The sequence below is a fragment of the Meriones unguiculatus genome, chromosome 19 (assembly GCF_030254825.1).
Source record: "Meriones unguiculatus strain TT.TT164.6M chromosome 19, Bangor_MerUng_6.1, whole genome shotgun sequence".
NCBI classification, from domain to species: Eukaryota; Metazoa; Chordata; class Mammalia; order Rodentia; family Muridae; genus Meriones; species Meriones unguiculatus.
In genome coordinates, this window is record NC_083366.1 from 14,161,070 (window position 1) to 14,180,777 (window position 19,708).

Below are 19,708 nucleotides of genomic sequence, written 5' to 3' on the forward strand. Positions count from 1 at the left end.
CAATCCAGGCAAAACACCTGGACAATCTCATTGTGCTACAAAAACTGTCTGCTCCCTTCCTTGTCTTCTTTCTTGCACTGATTACAGTTATGGATGAGGCAACACTTGCAAGGGAGATGGTGCTGAGGATGGTGGTAGTGTAGGGGGTGATGAAGAAGAATTTCAGTCAGTAATACAGATGAGGAGTTTGTAAGAGCCAGAAGGGAAGGAGGACACCAAGAAAACAAGGCCCTCTAAATCAACATGCTCACGTATGCTCACAGAGACTGAGGCAGCGTGCACAGGGCCTGCACAGGTCTGCAGCATGTCCTCTGTATATACATTATCACTTTTATTTTAACGTTTTCTTATGGGATCCTTAGTCTGTGAACAAATGGGCCTCTGGTCCTTGTGCTCTTTGTCTTTTCTTTGTCTTGTCCGACTCCAATATGACAGTTTTTATCTTATTATTATCTTTTATTTTGTTATATTTTATTATTATCCCTTAGAAGCTGTTTTTTGTTTGTTTGTTTTGTTTTTTTCTAATAAGAGACAGGAAAGGAGTGGATCTGGATGGGAGGGATGTGGGGAGGAACTGGAAGGGGTAGAGAAAGGAAAAATATAATCAGGATAAATTATGTGAGAAAAAATCTTTCTTTCAATGAAAAGAAAAGACAATGAGTGTAGTTGTTTAATTAAATACTTAGAGTTACTTTGGGAGATGTTATTTTAGATCACTTTTCTGTTTTCCTTTTAAATGTTACTGTGAAGTCAAGTATGTAGTTTTGTTGAAGTTATTTGCTTCATAACAGACAAAGCCTGTGTGGAAAGAAACAAAGGATGAGAAAGTTTATAACTTCAGACTGTAACCAGTGCCCAACATGAGAAGCAATGGTCAGAAAAATAAACATCAGTGGAGAGGACTTCAACATAGCAAACGCTAAAGCTTACAGTTCCCGGCCCTTGTTTCCTAACAACTGTTGTGTTGTGTGTGACTCAGCACTAAGAGATGGCTCCAGATACGATGGTTGCTGGAAGAGGCTTATCGTTTAGTAGAAATCAGGCAGTAAGGTTACAACACTGAAAGTGATAATGGAAAGATGACGCAAAGTGAGAAAAAAGTGGTGTTCCTCTCTGACATGATGGAGGAGAGGGTTAGCTCGTAGCCAACCATGGTATCTTCTGTTACTTGTGTTTGTTTCTGTGTGTGCTCACGTCGTTGGGTGGGTGGGGCGGTCAGAGGACAGCTGTAGGAGCTGGTTCTCAGGATCCACCATCAGGTCTCAGGGACAGACCTCAGGTTTGGCAGCAAGTGCCTTCTCTCATCGGGCTATCTTGCCAGCACACCATTTCCTTCTATATCTATTCTTCCCTTGCTTCTGTAAGTGTATCCCCCTCAAATACAGCCATTGCTTTGGCCGAGCACCTCTTCCCAGGACACTGTTCCCTTATGGATCTCCTGGCTCATTGGACAGAACATTCGCAGTAATGTTCTGTCCTCCAGAGAACTGCCCTGACCACTTCACATGCCTCTGAGTTGCTCTTTACCCCACCGCCTTTCTTTTTGAGTACCCGGAACAGTTCTGCATATAGCAGTCACTGATCGGTCTTCCCTCTAACGCCCCCCGGCTCTACTTAGACAGGGTCTAATGTAACCCTGAACTTGTGATGTAACTGAGGGTGACCTTGAGCCTCCTGCCTCTACTTCCAAGTGCTGGCCTTACAGCTGTGTACCACTATATCACCTTGTGTGATGCTGAGGAGTAAGCCCAGCCTTATGTGTGGCAGACAAGCACTGTCCCAAGTAAGCCATAACCCCAGCCCTTAGGAGCCTCTTGTTAGTGAGTCCTTTGTGTCCATTCATGGAAGGCATTGTCTTTCTCCTGTGAGATGAAGGTGGTTTGGTGAGGGCCCACTTTGCACTTGGTTTGGACTTCTCAATTATTTACGAATCAGACATGGTAGTTGTATTCAAAACAACAGAATATGTCAAAGAGACAGATGTGTTTGTAAGAAGTACTATGAAATGTCAGTGTCGCCAAAGTGTGACTGGATCTGTGAAGAGGAGACAATCAAGTTTGCATTGGGAAACTGTGACCAGAATGATTGTGACAACCTTGGCATTAAGGACATTTTTCATGGCGTTTGGAGTTGGGAAGGACGGTATAAGGCAGGGTTGAACTGATATCTCTTGTGATATCACTTTCCTGATATCTCAGGAAAGTGGTTCCGAGTGTCACCTTTCACATTTGCTCTTGATTTTCAGTTCCTCAGATAATAATCTCTGTTGAGTCTGCACAAAGTCAACCAACAAAGAGACCAGGAGACCAGGAGCTTAGAAGCGATATTTGCTCTCTTGGCTAAGTGTCCACTGTAGCTTGAGGACGTTTGTTCATACATATGGGAGAGTATTACCACTCTCCAAAGATTTTTCTTTCATGTGTACATGGGTAAATGGGTACATATGTTTGCACAGGTCTGTACCTGTGGATGCCAAAGGTCAACTGCAACTATCATTCTTCAGAATTTGCAGTTTGTTTTTTTCCTGTTTTTGTTTGCTTTGGGGACAAACAAAAGGGTGAGTCACCGGCTTATAATCTGCCTATCTGGCTAACTACAGCTGGCTTTGTTAATGGGTTCTGAGGATTGAACTCAGGTCCTCATGCCTGCAAGGCAAGCACTTTACCAGCAGGTCCGTGTCTTTAGCCCTCTACAATTTCCCAAGGTACAAATGACTCCACGGAATCCCATGGTACCTTAGAGAAAGAAAAGTAGGCATTTCATTTCCATGCTGCTAAGATCCTTGTCTTTAGAACCTCTGAGGGCATCACTAGGAATCACCAACACATTCAGAGACAGAGAACAGCTCGGAAGAATAGTTCTGCAAAAAAGGAAAAATGATGCTTAGTTTGAACTCTAGAATCCCAAGACAGGTAAAGTGATGCACACCTGTCATCCTTGCTCAGAAGGGAAGGATCATGAACTTGAAGCCAGCCTCGGCTACACAGTGAGTAAGACATTATCTGAAGACAACAGAGAAGAAATGAAAAAAAAAAAAAAAAAAAAAAAAAGAAGGAAGGAAGAAAGAAAGAAACTTAGAATCACAATTTCTTTGTGATTATTGTCACTTTAGATTTGGGACATTTGAATAAATGACTTATGTTTTCTTTTCTTAAAATCCCACCTAATAATTTTATTCTATAAGTGGGAATTTCAAGTAAAGAATACAGTTACTCACTGTTTCTTTATAGATATATTTAAGTTTTTATGCATGTGTGTATCCATGTGAGTTTATTGTACAAGTGGGCAGGTGCCCAGAGAGGCTAGAAGAAGGCATCAGGTCTCCTGTAACTGGGTTTACATGTGGCTGTTAGCTGCCTGACAAAGGTGCTCTGGGAAAGAAAGAAGTACTCTTGACCCCACAGCTATCTCTCCAGTTGCAGCTTCCCGGTATTTCTAAAATTCTCTGGATTTACTCACTTTGTGCTTGCTCTATAGTCCTTGACTAGGTTTTATTGCTAAGGAGCTGTCTCTAGTTTCAACCATTTGATTAAGATTTCCTATGTTTGTGAATCATTCTTTGAGATCCTGTTAGTATAAAGTGGATACTTTGTGTTTGCTAAATTATTTGAAAAATATGAAAATGTAATATACTCATTCAGAAACACTTATTGAATATCATCTATGTGTCAGATTGCATGAGGACTGTGCCATATTGAGTGGCTAAGTACATAATCACAGAACTATGCCTCCTGGAGTTTATAGACAACAAGAAAAGAAGCCATTAAAGAAATTAAAAGAAAATGTAAGCTATACAAATGATAGCCTTTAAAAAAGAAAATGTAAATTATATAGAAGTGCTGAGGAAGTCATCTTCATGGGCCTTATAATTAAACATGGCCTGTAATTTGTAGAGATAGGGAGCCAAGAACAAAGGCAGGATATAGCATGTATCCAAACAGAAACAGGAACAGAGGCCCAGGGAGACAGCCCAGTCAGGAAAGCGTTTGTCTTGCAAACATGAGTACCTGAGTTCAATCCCCAGCATTCATATTTGAAAAAATAAAAACATCCTGGTGTGATGGAGCGTGTGTGTACTACCAGTGCTGCAGAGGGAGAGACAGGCAGATCTCTTGGGCTGCCTGGTCAGCCGGCCTCATCGATTTGCCAAGCTCTGCTTCAGCGATACTCTGTTCTAAAAAATAAGGTGGAGAGTTGAGGCAATGACTTTGGTTAAAGCATTTGTCATGCATGTAAGAAGACCAAAATGCCCAGAAACCATGTAAATGTTGATTGGCAGGACAGCCACCTGTAATTTCAGGCATATGAGGTAGAGGGAGGGAATTCTGCCGGAGTAGGTTGGTGAGGCAGACTAGTCCTATTGGTGAAGGCTGTTCTTGGTTTTGAGACCCTGCCTCAAAAGATAAGGTAAAAGAGCAATAAAGAAAGATTCCCAGTACTAACCTTTGACCTCCACACATGTGAGAACATACACATGCAAACACACGCCCACCATACACACATGTACATAGAAAGAAGAAAAGTCAAAACAACAACACAACCAGCAAAGTAGTTAGTAGCTAAGGACTAACACTTGATCTTGTCCTCTGATTGACACATGCTTGTGCATACAAGCTCACCTACACACAAAAACATGCACAGGCTTGTACATATGTGCACATACATGAGCACGTGCCCACATACTCAAGAGTAGAGGGCACTGGAGAACTCAGTGGATGACATGACCAATTTGGGGTGTTCAGGAATTTTTCTCAGAGACTATGACACATGAAGCAGGCTACAAAGATGGAGATAGAATTCATTTGTCAATAGAGATACATTCGCAAGGGCATTACTAAAGTGAAAACCAATTACTTTAATTGATTTCATTCAAAGTGATACTTACTTGGAGATCAACCCTTTCTTGGACTGATGACCTAATCCTTAGGAATCTGTCACAGTTTATATGTGCAGGGGCCACCCAGGAGGCAATGACAGTTCATTAGGGGATAGGGGTGCTTAATCTTTCCCACTGCCGTTGCCACTTCTCTGTTTCTGCTGAGTGCTATGCTCCTTTGAAGGGTTTCTTAGTAAGAGACTTGACTGTAGTAGACAGAACACAAGACCTACCTAGAACCAGGCAGCATTTCCCTGAGCTTCCATGGAAGTCTAGCTGAACACAAAGGGGTTTCCCCTTCATAGAAAGTCTATTTTTTCAGAGATGCCATGTTCATTGTGTCCACTGTTGCTCCCTTTCAGCCAGGGGAACACACGGTGAGTCTTTCAGGTAGATGGTTTATTTCTTTTTGCTCCCAGCCAGTTCTTCTCGTGCCCTGCTCCCCTACATCAGTATTTCAGCATTCACAGACATGACATGGTCATTAACGTCTTAAAATCAGAGCACCTGAGAGCACACCAGCTCACTGTACTTTTCTCACAAGATCCCCATTTGTGGGAATACATATGTTCCTCAGTGTAGAAAGGAGAAAACAAGAGGAGGAAATCTTAAGGAAGACAGGGAAAGAGAGGATAATATGGTCCATGTCACATGACCACAGAGGTAGGGGTGTCTGTAGAAGAAAGAAACAAGCCAGAAAACGACAGTGAGCATAATGGAAGGCAAAAGGTAGTGGAGGATGAGGACAGATGAGAATAAGGCATAGTGACGCCTGTGTATGGAACTGCCATAATGAAACACATTTCTTTATAGGCTAACTTAAAAATTAACAAGTAAATATACTCCTGTGTGGAAGAAGGGAGGACTCATAATGCCCTCCACCACTTTTAACAAGATGGGTAGACTCTTGTGCCTTTGTAAATCTCCCCCCACCCATGCTTCTGTAAGTAATCCCAATTCAACTTGTTGGTTCACCAAGCTAGCCTTGAACGGAGTGTGTTGCTGGTGCCTTAGCACATTTTCCTGAGAACAGCCACCTATTACCTCCTCCTCACCCTGTTTGGCTCCTAATGTCTTGAACAGCTAAGGGCGTGCTGCTGGGTACACAGCTATTTAGTAATTGGGATTACTGGGATTTTAAGTCTCAAATTTATGCAAAGAATGAAAAACTATGGTGCCTATTGGAAATACTTTTAATATCAGCAAACAAGCAAAGGATGAATGGAGCAGAGGGTGAATGGAGAAGACATCAGCCCTCTCCTCACCTGAGCAGAGGAATACCAAGAATCACAGTCAAACACGTTGAAAGCTATATGCTTTCCAAGAGGAATGGACTGTATTTTAGTTAGGGTTTTGTTCACCATGACCATGGCAACTCTTATGAAGAAAAACTTTAATTGGGAAGCTGGCTTACAGTTTTAGAGGTTTAGTCCATTATCATCACGGTGGGAAGTGTGGGAAGCATGGCAGTGTGCAGGCAGACACGGTTCTGGAGAAGGGGCTGAGAGTTCTACATCTTGATCTACAGGTGGCAGAAGGAGACTGTGTGCCACAATGGGCATAGCCTGAGAATGTAAGAGACCTCCAAGCTCACCCCCACAGTGACACACTTCCTTCAACAAGGCCATACCTACTTCAACAGGGCCACACCTCTTAACAGTGCCACTCCCTATGAGCCAAGCATTCAAACCCATGAGTCTATGGGGGTCATACCTATTCAAACCAGCACAGCCTGCGTCTGTTCAGAAATGAAGCCAGAACCAAGGGAGACGGCTCAGTGAGTAATGTGCTTGCTGTGCAAGCTGGAGGACGTCTGAATCCCTAGCCCCTACACCAGATGCTGGCGATGGCAGCAAGTCTCTGTGCCAAGCAGATCTCATGGGATGGTTGGCCATCCAGCCTAGTTGAAATGGCCAGTTCCAAGCTCTGTGCAAGACTCTATCTCAAAAAATGAAGGCGACAAAGAAATCAGTGAAGACATCCTGATGTTAAACCTCTAGCCTGCACACACCCACGTGGGTGAGCACATGCGCCTCACACAAATACAGCACACATGTGCTCACACATACTTTTCAAAAAGAAGGGGAAAAAACCCAAAGATTCTCCTTGGGAAGGTGAAATTTTGAAGATGCATCCCATTTTTCGATGTAATAGTCAATGTGAAAGTAAGAAAAAGATACAAAATCATACTAATCGATGCACACACACAAAGAAGACTGAGGGTATGGTTTTGTAAAAAATTATGTTGGCACAGGCTTTGTAAGTGAAAATTTTCCATACTCAAGCTTTCCTTTGCTATATATATATATATATATATATATAGGTCGTTATTTGGATAATAAGGAATAAAGCCGAGACATTTTACGAATAGTGACAAGGAGGCTAGGATGCCAAAGGGAACCATTTGTTAGCACAATGGTGAATCATGAAACTTGGCGGCCTGCTAAGCCCATAACCGGAAGTGACCGAGGACAGGGAGAAGCCTGCGTAGGTCCCGTTTCCTGAGAACACGCCCCCTTCTCAGCAGCTGCAGTGCCCAAGGCTCTGCCTGTCTGTAGCGGTCAAGGCTCTCCAGAGACACAGAAGCACTAGGTTATAGATTAGTAAAGAGCTGTTTGGCAAGGGACTGGCTAATGTAGCCTGTGGTCCGACTCTGTGGAAAGCTTGTGGCCTAAGTGTGTCCAAAGGCTGAGACCGGAGCAGCCGCTGGTGTTGCACCCTGATCCGATGTCAGCGGAAAAGGTTTCATGGTGCCTTAGTTACTCTTCTCATCACTGAGTCAACACACCTCACCTAAAAAACTCAATGGCAGAAGTGCTGCTTGTAGCTGGGTTTCAGAGGGTCTACTCCGTGACAGCTTGGCCCCACACACGTGAGCAGAACCTCATCCTGGGGGCCTTACGTGGCAGAGGAGCTTCAGAGCACCAGGGAAGGCCAGGAAGCAGAAAGAGAGCGAGACAGAGAGAGGCATAAGCTAAGCTCTAACATCCGCAGAGCTTGCCTCACTTCCTCCAACCAGACCCTACCTCTAAAGCTTTCATAACTTCCCCAAATAGTGCCACCAGCTGCCCAAGACTTGCACCTGGGTAAGGCATTTATGTTCAAATCGTAACACCCAACCCAAGCAGCCAAGCTCCTCCCACCCGACCTTTCCTTTTACCCTGGCTCTCTACAGAAGCGATAATTCTTCCCACTTCACAGGCTGTCTTCTTTTCTGAGCTCCCCCACCCACTTCTGGTGCTCACTTTCTGGAAACACCCTGACATAAACACCTAAAAATAACCTGTGCACCTTGGGCCCAGTCAAGTTACCCATGTAATTAACACAGCGCTTTCCCCGGGGTAGACTCCCGTCTTACTGGCCTGTCCTAATGCGATTCCTTCTCTGCGTCTTCTGCAGTCATCTTACATTTTAGTTTAGAGAGCAACTCTTTAGGTTTATGTATGTATCTATCTATGTATGTGCTTAGTGTGTGTATGTGTTTGTGTGTGTGTATGCGCACTGCATGTGTGTAGGTGCATTCGGAGGTCAGAAGAAGGCGTTAGATCCCCTGAACTGGGGTTACAGGTATTTGTGTGTGGCCATGTGGGTGCTGGGAACTGATCCTAGGTCCATGAGCAGTAAATAAATGACTTCACCATCTCTCATGCTTCTAACCCCGGCACTCAGGAGGCAGAGGTAGCTAGAGGCCTTTGGGTTTGAGGGCCTGTACTGAACAAACAAACAAACCAAAGCTACAAGTAAAAAGAAACAGCTTTTTCCTAATACTTAGGAGTTTGATATAAGAGGATCCTATAGCCACATAACAGGAGACCCCTACCATCACAGTCACAATCACAACAGCACTCACTCACATGTGCATTGCACACGAGCCCATGCATGTGCACACACAAACAGGGGGGCGGGGGGTGGAGGCAGACACAGAGAGAGACAGAGACAGAATAACTTTACATATTGAACTGAACTCTTACCAGGCTCTCAGCAACCACAGTATCTGGTCAGTGTCGCAGAGATTCTTAGGGTCAGCCCTGTAAGTTAGCGCGACCAACTCACTGTGAAGGTTTTGCCAGTGCTCCCTCTCTTTGCCAAAGGACACCTGGGGCAGATTGGGTCCTAGCATAGTTTTGGAATTGGCTGAGTGACACAGTTTAGGCAAGTTTTCATTTCCTGTGGTTTGTAGGTTACTTGAGTGTGAAGTAACAAACCCCCAACAGTTAAAGTTCTTCAACTGAAAATGATCACAGTGAGCATGCGGAGACAAACCAACATGAGTTTTTTTTTAACTCCTGTGAGGAAGTGAGACCAGGGTTCTGCAGAGCAGAAACCTGTCTTTCCATAGCAGAGTCAGCCCTGGGGGAGGTCCATCCAGGCGTGGTTAGGGTTAGGCCTTCTGGCTGGGTGAAGCCAGCAAAGCACATCTGCTTACTCACAAATAAGATGTCAGGTTCTCGCTCTCCCTCCCTCCCTCTTTCTCTCCTCCTTCCCCTTGTGTGTGTGTGTGTGGGGGGGGGTAGATGTGGAGGCTGGAGGTTGGCGGTGAATACATTCCTCCATCACTCTCCTACTTACATACTGGAGCAGGGTTCCCTTGTCTCTGCCTCTCTGATGTTTAGGATTATAGGTAGGCCAACATGCTAGGCCTTCTGTTTACACGGGTGCTCGGGATCAGAACTCTTGTCCTTTATATGAGTGCAGCCAACACTCTACCTGCTGTGTCTCTTCCCATCCCCCAATGGAGCCACCTCGCCAGCCCAGCTTTTCTGCTGTTTCACCTAATTGAACTAATAGTTTTCGAGACCAGATAAACATCCCTGCCTCCTTCAAATATTTACTAACAGCTGCTATGTGCCAGGTGCTTGGAGAACAGTCTAACGAGCCCTCCACTGCCATCGGCTATCTTAATCACACATCCCCTTTGATTTCACAAATAACTTACATATCACCCACTCAGAGTTTTGCAAGACTCTGGCCAGAGACTAGATAAAGTCTCAGACACCAAAGTAAGGGGGGTAGGGAAAGAAAGGTAGAGTGGGAACAGCGGCATTCATCATCTGCAATTCCAGCTATTAGGGAGGCCGAGAACTCAAGTTTAAACCTACGTAGGCTACAGAGAGAGTTCAAGGGTCGCTGGGCCACTTAGTGAGACCCTGTCTCAGGTAAAGAGGTCAGTGAGGAGGGCTCAGGTTATCACTTAGTGGCAGACCTACCTGCTGTGCGCAAGGCCCTGGTTTTAATACTGAAGACTAGGAGGGAGGGTTTGAGTGAGTCTTTTACAAGAGCGTTTCCTGGGATTCGTAACGACTTTGAGGGGAGATCTGGTGCCCAACACTCCTTCATCCCTCTGTGGGACCCTTAGGTGTACATGGATGGTGTCTCACCGCAGGCCAGCACTTTGTTCCCCATGGGCTTTTCTCTGCCACCTTCCGGAAAACCACAACCTCTCCTTCATCTCTTAGGCGGACTTGTTTTGCCAAAACCAGTTACTGCTGTCCAGCACAGTCCAGTTCCCTTGCTTTATGTCTGTCCACTCCTCCAGAAGCAAGCTCCATGGAGGCAGAGTGCTGTCTGGCCTTGCATTACACACTGCTGTGTGCACACCAAACATCCTGAATGGAACCTGGGCCATACCTTAGTAGGTATTTGAATGAGGCAGCCATGTGTATCTAGTCTCTTAAACCATTAGTTCTGTTAGGTGAATCAGGAACCAAACACTATATCTTTTGTTTGTTGTCTTCCTTCAGTTTCCCACACACTTCGTGGTCTGCGTAGATGTGTGAATGAGAAGCTGAGTCATTTACACAAAGCTTTGTGATGTAAAAACTTGCTTATTTGAGGATTTAGTAAACAAGAAGTATCTCAGGGTGCTCCATGGATGTCAGAGTTTAGTCAGACATGGATCCTGCCTCCAGGAAACCAAGTGTGTTTCCTTTATCTTGAGTTTACTTTCTTAAACCTAGGACAGTTAGATAGCTTTTGAGAGGCCTTTTTCTAGGAGAAAACAAAAAAGACTATCTCAAGTTGCAGATGACCTCTTACAAAGACTGATTTCCTCAGTCTCTTTCTATGTCTTTTTTTTAAATTTTTTTAATTTTATTTTTAATTACACTTTATTTACTTTGTATCCCCCCTCTAGTTTCCTCCCTCCTCCCCTCCCAATCCTTCCCTTCCTCTCCCTTCTCCACACATGCCCTTCCCTAAGTCCACTGGTAGGGGAGGGTTTCTTTTTCTTCCTTTTGATCCTAGTCTGTTAGGTCTCATCAGGAGTGGCTGCATTGTCTTCTTCTGTGGCCTGATAAAGCTGCTCCCTCCTCAGGGGGAGGTGATCAAAGAGCAGGCCAATCAGTTCATGTCAGAGACAGTCCAAGTTCTCATTACTATGGAACCCACTTGGACACTAAACTGCCATGGGCTACATCTGTGCAGGGGTTCTAGGTTATCTCCATGCATGGTATTTGGTTGGAGTATGAGTCTCAGGAAAGACCCCTGTGTTCAAATTTTTTGGTTCTGTTGCTCTCCTTGTGGACTTCCTGTCCTCTTCAGATCTTACTATTTCCCACTTTCATTCCCTGCATTCCGCCCAACTTAAAGAAATGCTCTACGTCACTAGCCATCAGGGAAATGCAAATCAAAACGACCCTGAGATTTCACCTTACACCCATCAGAGTGGCCAAGATCAAAAACTCAAATGACAACACATGCTGGAGAGGTTGTGGGGAAAGGGGAACCCTCCTCCACTGCTGGTGGGAATGTAAACTTGTACAGCCACTTTGGAAATCCATCTGGTGCTTTCTCAGACAACTAGGAATAGCGCTTCCTCAAGATCCAGCTGTACCACTCCTAGGCATATACCCAAAAGAGGCTCAAGTACACAATAAGGACATTTGCCCTTTCTATGTCTTAACAAAGGCTTGGGTGTGTAGCTCAGTGTTGGAACATTTGTGTGGTGTGTGTGGGGCTCTGGGCTCTGCACTGAGTTCTCAGCAATGCGACAACGTTAATGACCTCACCTTCCAGCCTTCTTGCCTTTGTTTTACATTCCAGAGTTTGGATTTCACTTCCATCTTTCTTCCTGAAGAGGTGGGGAGAGGAATCGGACTTAAAGAAGTGAAATGAGGTGGCAGGAGGCCGTGAACTCTGACCTAATTCATAAGGAAACGTTTCTTAAATGTACAATTGATACTGCACTATCAAATAGAGGATAGGAAATAGAAGGGAATTGTTGTTGTGGCTTAGTGTCTTCCTCACCGGTTGCAATCACTGTAGACAATGAGGAACCATTTCTCTAGTGACCAGAGGTGGGTGTAACATGTTCCAGGGGAAAAAAGGGATCAATGTTCTCCCTAGGGTTTAGGATGGAAAGAGATTTCTTTGCTTGCTTTGAATGATATACAATCCAGCTCATTGCCATTTTGCATTCAGAAGGAGTCAGCTACGGCTCTGGAAACACAGCCCTTGTCCTCCTCAAGGTCACCAAGATGGCAACTTCTGCACATGCGCACTAGATTTCCTTAATTCAGAAAATTTCACAGCTCATTTTATTGTTTTTGAATAGGAAAATGCCCAAGAGGCTTTGGCATAGACCTCTGCATTCAACTGCTTTCACATCCGATGTGCTTTTGAATGACTGGACGTTTGTTCCCTAGACAGGGCCTGAGAAGCTCCACTCAGTTGGCCTCAACTTAGATAACATATACAATATAAATTAGTGTAAAATGATTTAAACAGGCTGGAGAAATGGCCCAGTAAGTAAAGTGCTTACCAGTTAAGCATGAAGACCCGGGTTCAGATCTCTAAGATCTGAGTTTGACTTTGTGTCCACATCCCAGGAAGACCTTGGTCGCTCTCTTTCTTATGACTCTGCTTTCCCTATGTCTCTTACCACAGTGACAGTAGAGGAATGGAACATTACAGAAGTTTACCCACAAGCTCTATTGTTTATCTAGAAGAAAACATTCAGTGTGGTGACATGTAGAATAGAATTGCCAGAGACTGTCACAAAAATCTGTATCTGTGTTATTTTAGCTTTTAAATTATGATTATTGTGTTTGTATGCACGCTAAATGCATGTAGTCATGTGTGCAAGAGTGTGTATGTGGAGGTCACAGAACAACTTTGTGAGTTGGTTGTCTCCTTCCAAATTCACATGGGTCCCAGAGACCAAGCTGGGCTACCAGGCTTACACAGTCAGCACTTGTACCCACTGAGCCATCTCCAGGCCCCGATTTTACCTTTTAAAATATCTTATTTGTTTGCTTCAAACTCAATGTGGTCTCTTTGCAGAGATCTCCAGAAGGAGGAAGTGTTGTGAAGGTGACATTTGCATACAAACTCAGAAGTAAAGCTTTCCATGCTTTCCTCTTGGAAGAGCCCCAAACACCTGCCCACTTCTCACTTCTCGCTTCCCTTTGTATGGGTTTGAATGCCTGACCAGCTTTCTCTTTGGGGTGTCCCTTTCTTCCCATTTTTAGGATGTAGGAAGTAGAAATCATCTAGAAATTCTGACTGATGGCAACATGAATCTCTAAGATAGAAATCTCAGAGATTATCAGTGATACTGTTGTTTTTGCTGGTTACTTATTTCCCCCTTTAAAAAAAAATTCTGTCTCTAGAGATCCCTTGTAAAGTCCATATTCTCCCTGTCTCTCTTTCTCTGTCTCTCTCTTCCTCTCTTCCCATCTCTCTTTCTCTTTATTATGGAGACAAGGCCTCATAAAAGGTTGAACTCTCTATGTGACTGAAGGCAACCCTGAACCTTCTGCTTCCACCTCCTGAGTTCTGGATTACAGGTACATGCCACCATGACATCTAAGGCAGCTCACTATTCCCATACACTCTCGTTCCACGGGGCCTTGCAGATAGGATAACTTACCAGATGATTTGGTGTCCCATGGTGGGTCAGCAGCTCCCTCTTCTAAATATCCACCCAAACGTGTCCTCACCCTTTCTCCATAGCCCCCTTTATAGCACTTGCAAACATTGAAGTTTGAGTGTGTGGCCAACCATCACACCTACCTCTGTTGCCTTGTCCTTCTCATCAATGTACTGTCCCCATCTCTAAATGTATATGCCTGTGCACAAAGCCTCTTCTTAATTGTCTTGGAAATGCCTCCGCTGGGAGCAGCCCCCCACCAATCTCCAATGGGGCATGGTGGATGAATGAATATGCCAGTTTGCCCCCTTCAGCAGAGGGTGGTATAGTATGTTCTGCATTGGCTCCCAGTTTTTCCAGCAGAGTGAAGCCATGTCACCCTTAGGAGTAGCTGGGTGGAAACAACTCCCTGACAATTCTTTCCCTAGCCTTTCTTAGCCCTACACCTGGCAACTCCTGCCTAACTGCTCTGTCTGTAGCCCTGTCTAAGGGTTGGCTCCTGGAAGACCTGAAATAAGAGAGGGTCCTTTGGGCACACTCACTGATTAAATGTAACTGTAAGCATATTTGAAAGTATCAATAGTCCGACTTAGATAACATATACAATATAAATTAATGTAAAAATGATTTAAACAGGCTGGAGAAATGGCTCAGTAAGTAAAGTGCTTGCCAGTTAAGCATGAAGAGCCGGGTTCAGATCTCTAAGATCTGTGTAAAAGCTAGAGCACTAAGGCTGCACAGATGGCTCAGTGCTTAAGAGCACAGGTGTAGTTTGATTCCCAGCACCCCATGCATGCTCACAACTCTCTGTAACTCCAATTCCAGAAGATCCATTGGCCTCTTCTGGCCTCTGAAGGCACTAGGCACACAAGTGGTGCACAGACCAATACCCCATACCAGTGATGCCATCACTAAGGTAAGAGCAAGATAAGTGGATCCCTAGGTGTTTTCTGGATATCCAGCCTAGACAAAACAATAAACCCTGGGATCAGTGAGAGAACCATCTTAAAAAATAAAGTAGAGAGTGATAGAGAAAAGTACTGGAAGAATCCTGACATCTATTCTGGCCTTATTCATGAGCTCCTGCGTACTTGCAAACACACACACACACACACACAAACACACACACTTGTGTGAGCATATGCCATACACACATATTAAAAACTAGCACATATAAAAATAACATAATGAGAACCATTAATTTGTACAATTAAAATATTTTGACTATTGAATGAAAAAAAATGAAATAAAAAGAGGAGAACACTGCTACTCCCTAAATATGAAGAAGATTTCTATTGAGGATATAAGGGAGAAAGCAGGTTGAGGGAACAGACTAGGCAGACTAAACTAGGCCATGAGAGAAGAGAGGGGAGGGAGGGCAAGAGAGGAACTGCTGATCAAGAGAGGGAGCCCAAGCCAGGAGACTGGCATAACCAAAATGGTTGAGTTATATTGGCATCAGGCTCTGGAAGGGAAGCAGAAGCCCAGCCCGTGGGGGAGAGAGGTTTAGGGTAGGGGGCGCGGTGAAAATGCTGAGAGGAGCCACGGGTACTGAGTGAGACTTTGAGACTTAACCTTCAAATCTTTTGTTGATAATAAGGAGCAACGTAGTGACTTCTCTAACTACTTCCTGCGAAATTGGGCCATCATCATGGGGGGCCTGGGAAAGACTGGGATGATGGTCAAAGGATTGGAAGAGAGAGTAGTACAGGCTGTTTAGCTTCCTGTGCAGTTTCTGTGGGACCACCTGGGGCTAGGGAAGTGCAGGCCACTTTGGAGTAGTCTCAAATGCAAGCCCACCTGGGGCTAATGCATTGTAAGTAGCCTTAGAGTAGCCTCCAGTTGTCTTGAACCCCGTGAGACAGATATACTAGGGAGAGAAGGTGAAGGTAAGGAGTTTAGGAACAATTTTTATCTTGAGTGTACATCTGAAACTTTAGGCCCATGGTCCTGGTATTTGGAGGAGGGGAGTCCCAAGACCAGGAGAGAGAGAAAGAGAGGGAGTGAGAGAGAAAGAGAGACCCTACTTTCAGGAATGGGCAGGTAGAGAAACTCAGTGTGTTGGTAGACAGGAGTACTTACCTGGAGTCTGTTTGACCTGTGATAGGCAGATCTCCCTGAAGCTTACTTGAATTTTTTACATTAAAAACAAAAAAGATAAAAGTTTTAGATCTGTTAGTATTACCAGAGTTTGTAATCTGTATGGAAACTTACATTGTCTAAAGGCAGTAGACGCCTGCCTTTGAGTCATAGTAAAAGCTTGGAGACCCCAAAGTGACTTTGGGTAAAAAGCATGAACACTTTTCTTACATATCCAGAGGTTAGATATAAAGATTGCACAGTTGTTTTGTTGTTGTTTTTCTTTCACAGTGAGAAACACTATTTAAGTCTATTCTTAGAAGACAACCAAAGGAAATTTAAAAATTTGAGCTCGTGACTAATAATAGTACCCAGCGCTTTGCCGGCTTATCAGAACTCCATTGGTCGATGTTGAAGTTTTGAATGTTGGAAGTTTTAGTGTAACAATAGCATAGCAAGGAGGGAAGAAATGTGAAACATGCTTCTCTTAATTTCTTAAGTACCTTTTACCATGAGACACAGGTGGCTGATTACTGAGAGCAGTCATTGCAAGGTAAGTTCCTTTAAATTTTAAAGTTTAAATAAAGGAGTAGTTAAAGTTGCTTTGAAACTTGGTCTGTGAGCTTTTGTCTCAGAGCGGAATCTGCCAGCAAGGTAAACTGTCTTTCCCTGGCTGGAGACATGGTAGCTCTGGGAAGTGAGGCCTGAGGCCTGATTTTAACCAGGCAGCTGCAGCCTTGGGGGAGGAGCTGACGGGCTTGCTGCAGTAACACAGAGTTAGACATTCAGTATCATTAGAGATCCGAGAAGGATAAATTAGAGCAGGGACTATAATCCAAACAGCCTAAATAGCCATTAGAGTGACAGACATACTGCTGCCTGGACAGTTACACTAGGCTCCTGAGCATCTAGGTGTCTTCGCTGGGGGCAGAAGTAGTCATTCTTGAGCTGCCACAGGGTTCCATCTTCAGCCGAGGCACAGAACAGCATTGGTCTTCAGCTACTAGACCCAGGAGGTCTCAGAGATTTTCCTATGGAGGGAACTTGGGAGCATTGGCGTTGGCCAGGCAGAGTAGGGCAATCAACCCAAAAGTCTTCTGTCTGTCCACAGTTTGGGCAGGAATCTATTGGTAGGTGAGGCGTGGAGCAGTTTAGGCCACTGGTTAGCATTACCACAATCCAGGTTGACTCCTCTATGCCACATTGTCTTTTTAACATTAGAGTTGCCGCTAGGAGCTGAAATTTCTGTCTATCGTGGGAAACTTTTTTCACTAGATGTTTTAAATGCCATATTCAGCAGATCTCTGAAGAATTTAAGGACCATAATCTGTTAAGTATATATGAGCTAAACAAACTTCGTTTTTAGTTACTAGCTTTAGGCTCAACCTTGAAAATACACACAGGAGGATAAATAAATGAATTACATTTGAATTTAGCATGGCTACAAACATAGTTCTGAGAATATTTTAAAAGAATGATCCTTTATGAGGTTCCTGGCTATTAACTTGCATACCTTAATTATCTTTAACAGTTAATAACAAGTCATTAGCTTTGAGCCTTAAAATTCTGAGTTGAAGATTTAATTGAAAAATTCTTTAGCATCAAAATAAAACTTTAAACCATAAATAGTTCATAGAGAAACTGAGAACTTTATTAGACCAAAAAAAAGTCGGCATAGACTAAGAACCTTACTTTTCTAATCCTTTTATAGTGTATCATTACAGAACATCAAAGTTTCTTATAGAACTCTGTTTGTCAAAATAGATAAAGCTTAATAAAGTGAGCAAAGACAGAGGGTAGACATATATCTTTAAGCCAGTCACTTTAAACCTGAGTACACCTTAGAAATTTATAAACTTTATTTATCAAATATGAATCATTTATCAAACACATGTTGTTTCTTACCTAAAATTTCTAGAAGCCTGGTTGAGCAGAGTTGGCAAAGACATAAGTAGTTAGACATACATCTGTAAATCAATTTTTGTTCATTTGAGTAGACTTTTATAATCTTTGGAATTTATAAACTTTGTTTATATTTCTTGTGAGCAGAATGTAGAAAAAATTGTAGGGATAAAAGATTTTCAAGGGTGGAAAATAGAAAAAGCTTAGAGATGAGACTTTTGGGAGTAGAGAGCTGAGAAAGTTTAGATAAAGATTTTGGGATCATTTGTGCAGTGGCAGAGGTTGTTACCATATAAGGGAAAGTAGAAATTAAGTGTGCTAATTTTGACCATTGGGTTGTACTGAGGCAAAGCCATTTTTAGAAAATAGTGAGGCTTTGATAAAATCTTTGAGTCCATGGGGGAAATTGAGAAAGGAGGAAGGGTCGCAAAATGAATTCCTCTGGAGAGAGAATTTCTATGAGCTCTAAGAAGGATCTAAGAGACAGAAATCAGGGTCTATTAGGAACAGGGGGCTGGAGCAGGAACCTCACCCTAAGGAGAGCTCCAATACCTTAGAGACGAAGCAGGTCGCAGGGAAGCTGAAGGACTTCCGGGAGTGAGCTCAGAGGCAGGAGGGACAAGGGTGCCAGGTATTATAGAGACAACAGGGGCACAGAGAAGCTGTGAGGTTGGGAGGAGGGAGCTTAGAGGAACAGGATATAGGGGCTCTGGCTGGACTTTTCTGTCTGCTTTCTCCCTTGTATCTACAATAGAAATCTTTTCCATATTTTAGGAGTAGTCATGTCTTCCTCCTTTCATTTCACTTTTTCATTTATCTGGTGCCAAAACCCAGGCGTGGCATAAATGAGTTCCTTTCCAAGAGACTCAGCCTCTCTGAATCAAGCTGCTAATTTGACTCCCCTGTGGTACACACAATCATCTGTTCCTGCTGGCTTCTGCCACCCATCATATTGGATTCCAAATTCTAGAGTTCATCTCTTCAGTCAATTCTGCTCTCCACCTGTTCTAAGCATCTGTCTCTTTGCCTATTCAGTGAGTGTTCTCTCTCTGGCTCCCGAACCCTGCTACACCCTCTGGGGTACCCACCATGTGGGCAACTCCCTGCTTACTAAGACACTTCAGCCGTTTTTCCTCTACCTGCTCTAACCACACATCTTTCCTCCTCTACTGGGTAAGCGTCACCACAGAACTGCCTGTTTTGTTTCCTGTTCCTACAAAAGCCACACCAGTGTGCCAGGATGCTTCTCTGGGCCCCTATCATATGGAAAGGGAGGCCTCTCTTCTGTGATTTGGGACATTTCTCTCTGGCAAATTTCTCAGTCAGTTCGGTGACTCTAAAGAACATACTTCAACATATATTTACATGCATTATACTTTAAAATATTTTTATTGCCCTAAAGTCGGTTTTAGGTCTCAAGGAAACCTGGGACAAGTCTCACTCAGTATCTGTGGCTCCTTCCAGGCATTTCTCCTACTTTCCACCCTAAGCCTCTTCCTCCCAGGGGCTGGGCTTCCATTTCCCTTCCTCAAACCTGATGCCAGTATAACTCAGCCATTCTGGCTATGCTGGTGTCTTGGCCTGGGTGGCCTCTCTTAGTCTGCAGCTCCTCTCTTACTCTCCCTCCCTGTCTCTCCTCTCATGGTCTGGTTTAGACTGCTAGCCAATATGTTCTTTAGGTTACTCATAAATGACTGGTCAACATGGTAGCATGCCCCAAGTTTTCCTACTTGATGGCCTCTTGTGCTTGTTATATGCTCTGATCCATCCATGAGATGTTTCATGATTGGTAAAAGTAAATGATATTTATCCATCTCTAATTTCCCTGTCTTAAAGCATGTTGCCTCAGTTGGATATACCTGATCTGAATTTTGATACATTTGAATCGTGGTATCATTTAATTTTGAGTACTAAACATCTACCCTAGTTCTCATCTCAATTGCTGATTGGCTCTGTGTAAGCTTGCCTAGAGAGCAAAAGAA

At 43.8% G+C, this 19,708-nt stretch overlaps 1 protein-coding gene and 1 long non-coding RNA gene across 2 annotated transcripts in view; one reads left to right on the forward strand and one right to left on the reverse strand.

The window, feature by feature from the left end:
- Fam107b (family with sequence similarity 107 member B) overlaps positions 1 to 19,708 on the forward strand; it is a 198,172-nt gene that overhangs the window by 76,103 nt on the left and 102,361 nt on the right. The window lies entirely within an intron of this gene.
- On the reverse strand, positions 667 to 8,967 carry LOC132649266 (uncharacterized). Its single transcript, XR_009587708.1, has 3 exons — positions 8,848 to 8,967; positions 2,736 to 2,860; positions 667 to 798 (listed from the first exon to the last, which is right to left on the reverse strand). It is a non-coding gene; the product is annotated as an uncharacterized LOC132649266 (long non-coding RNA).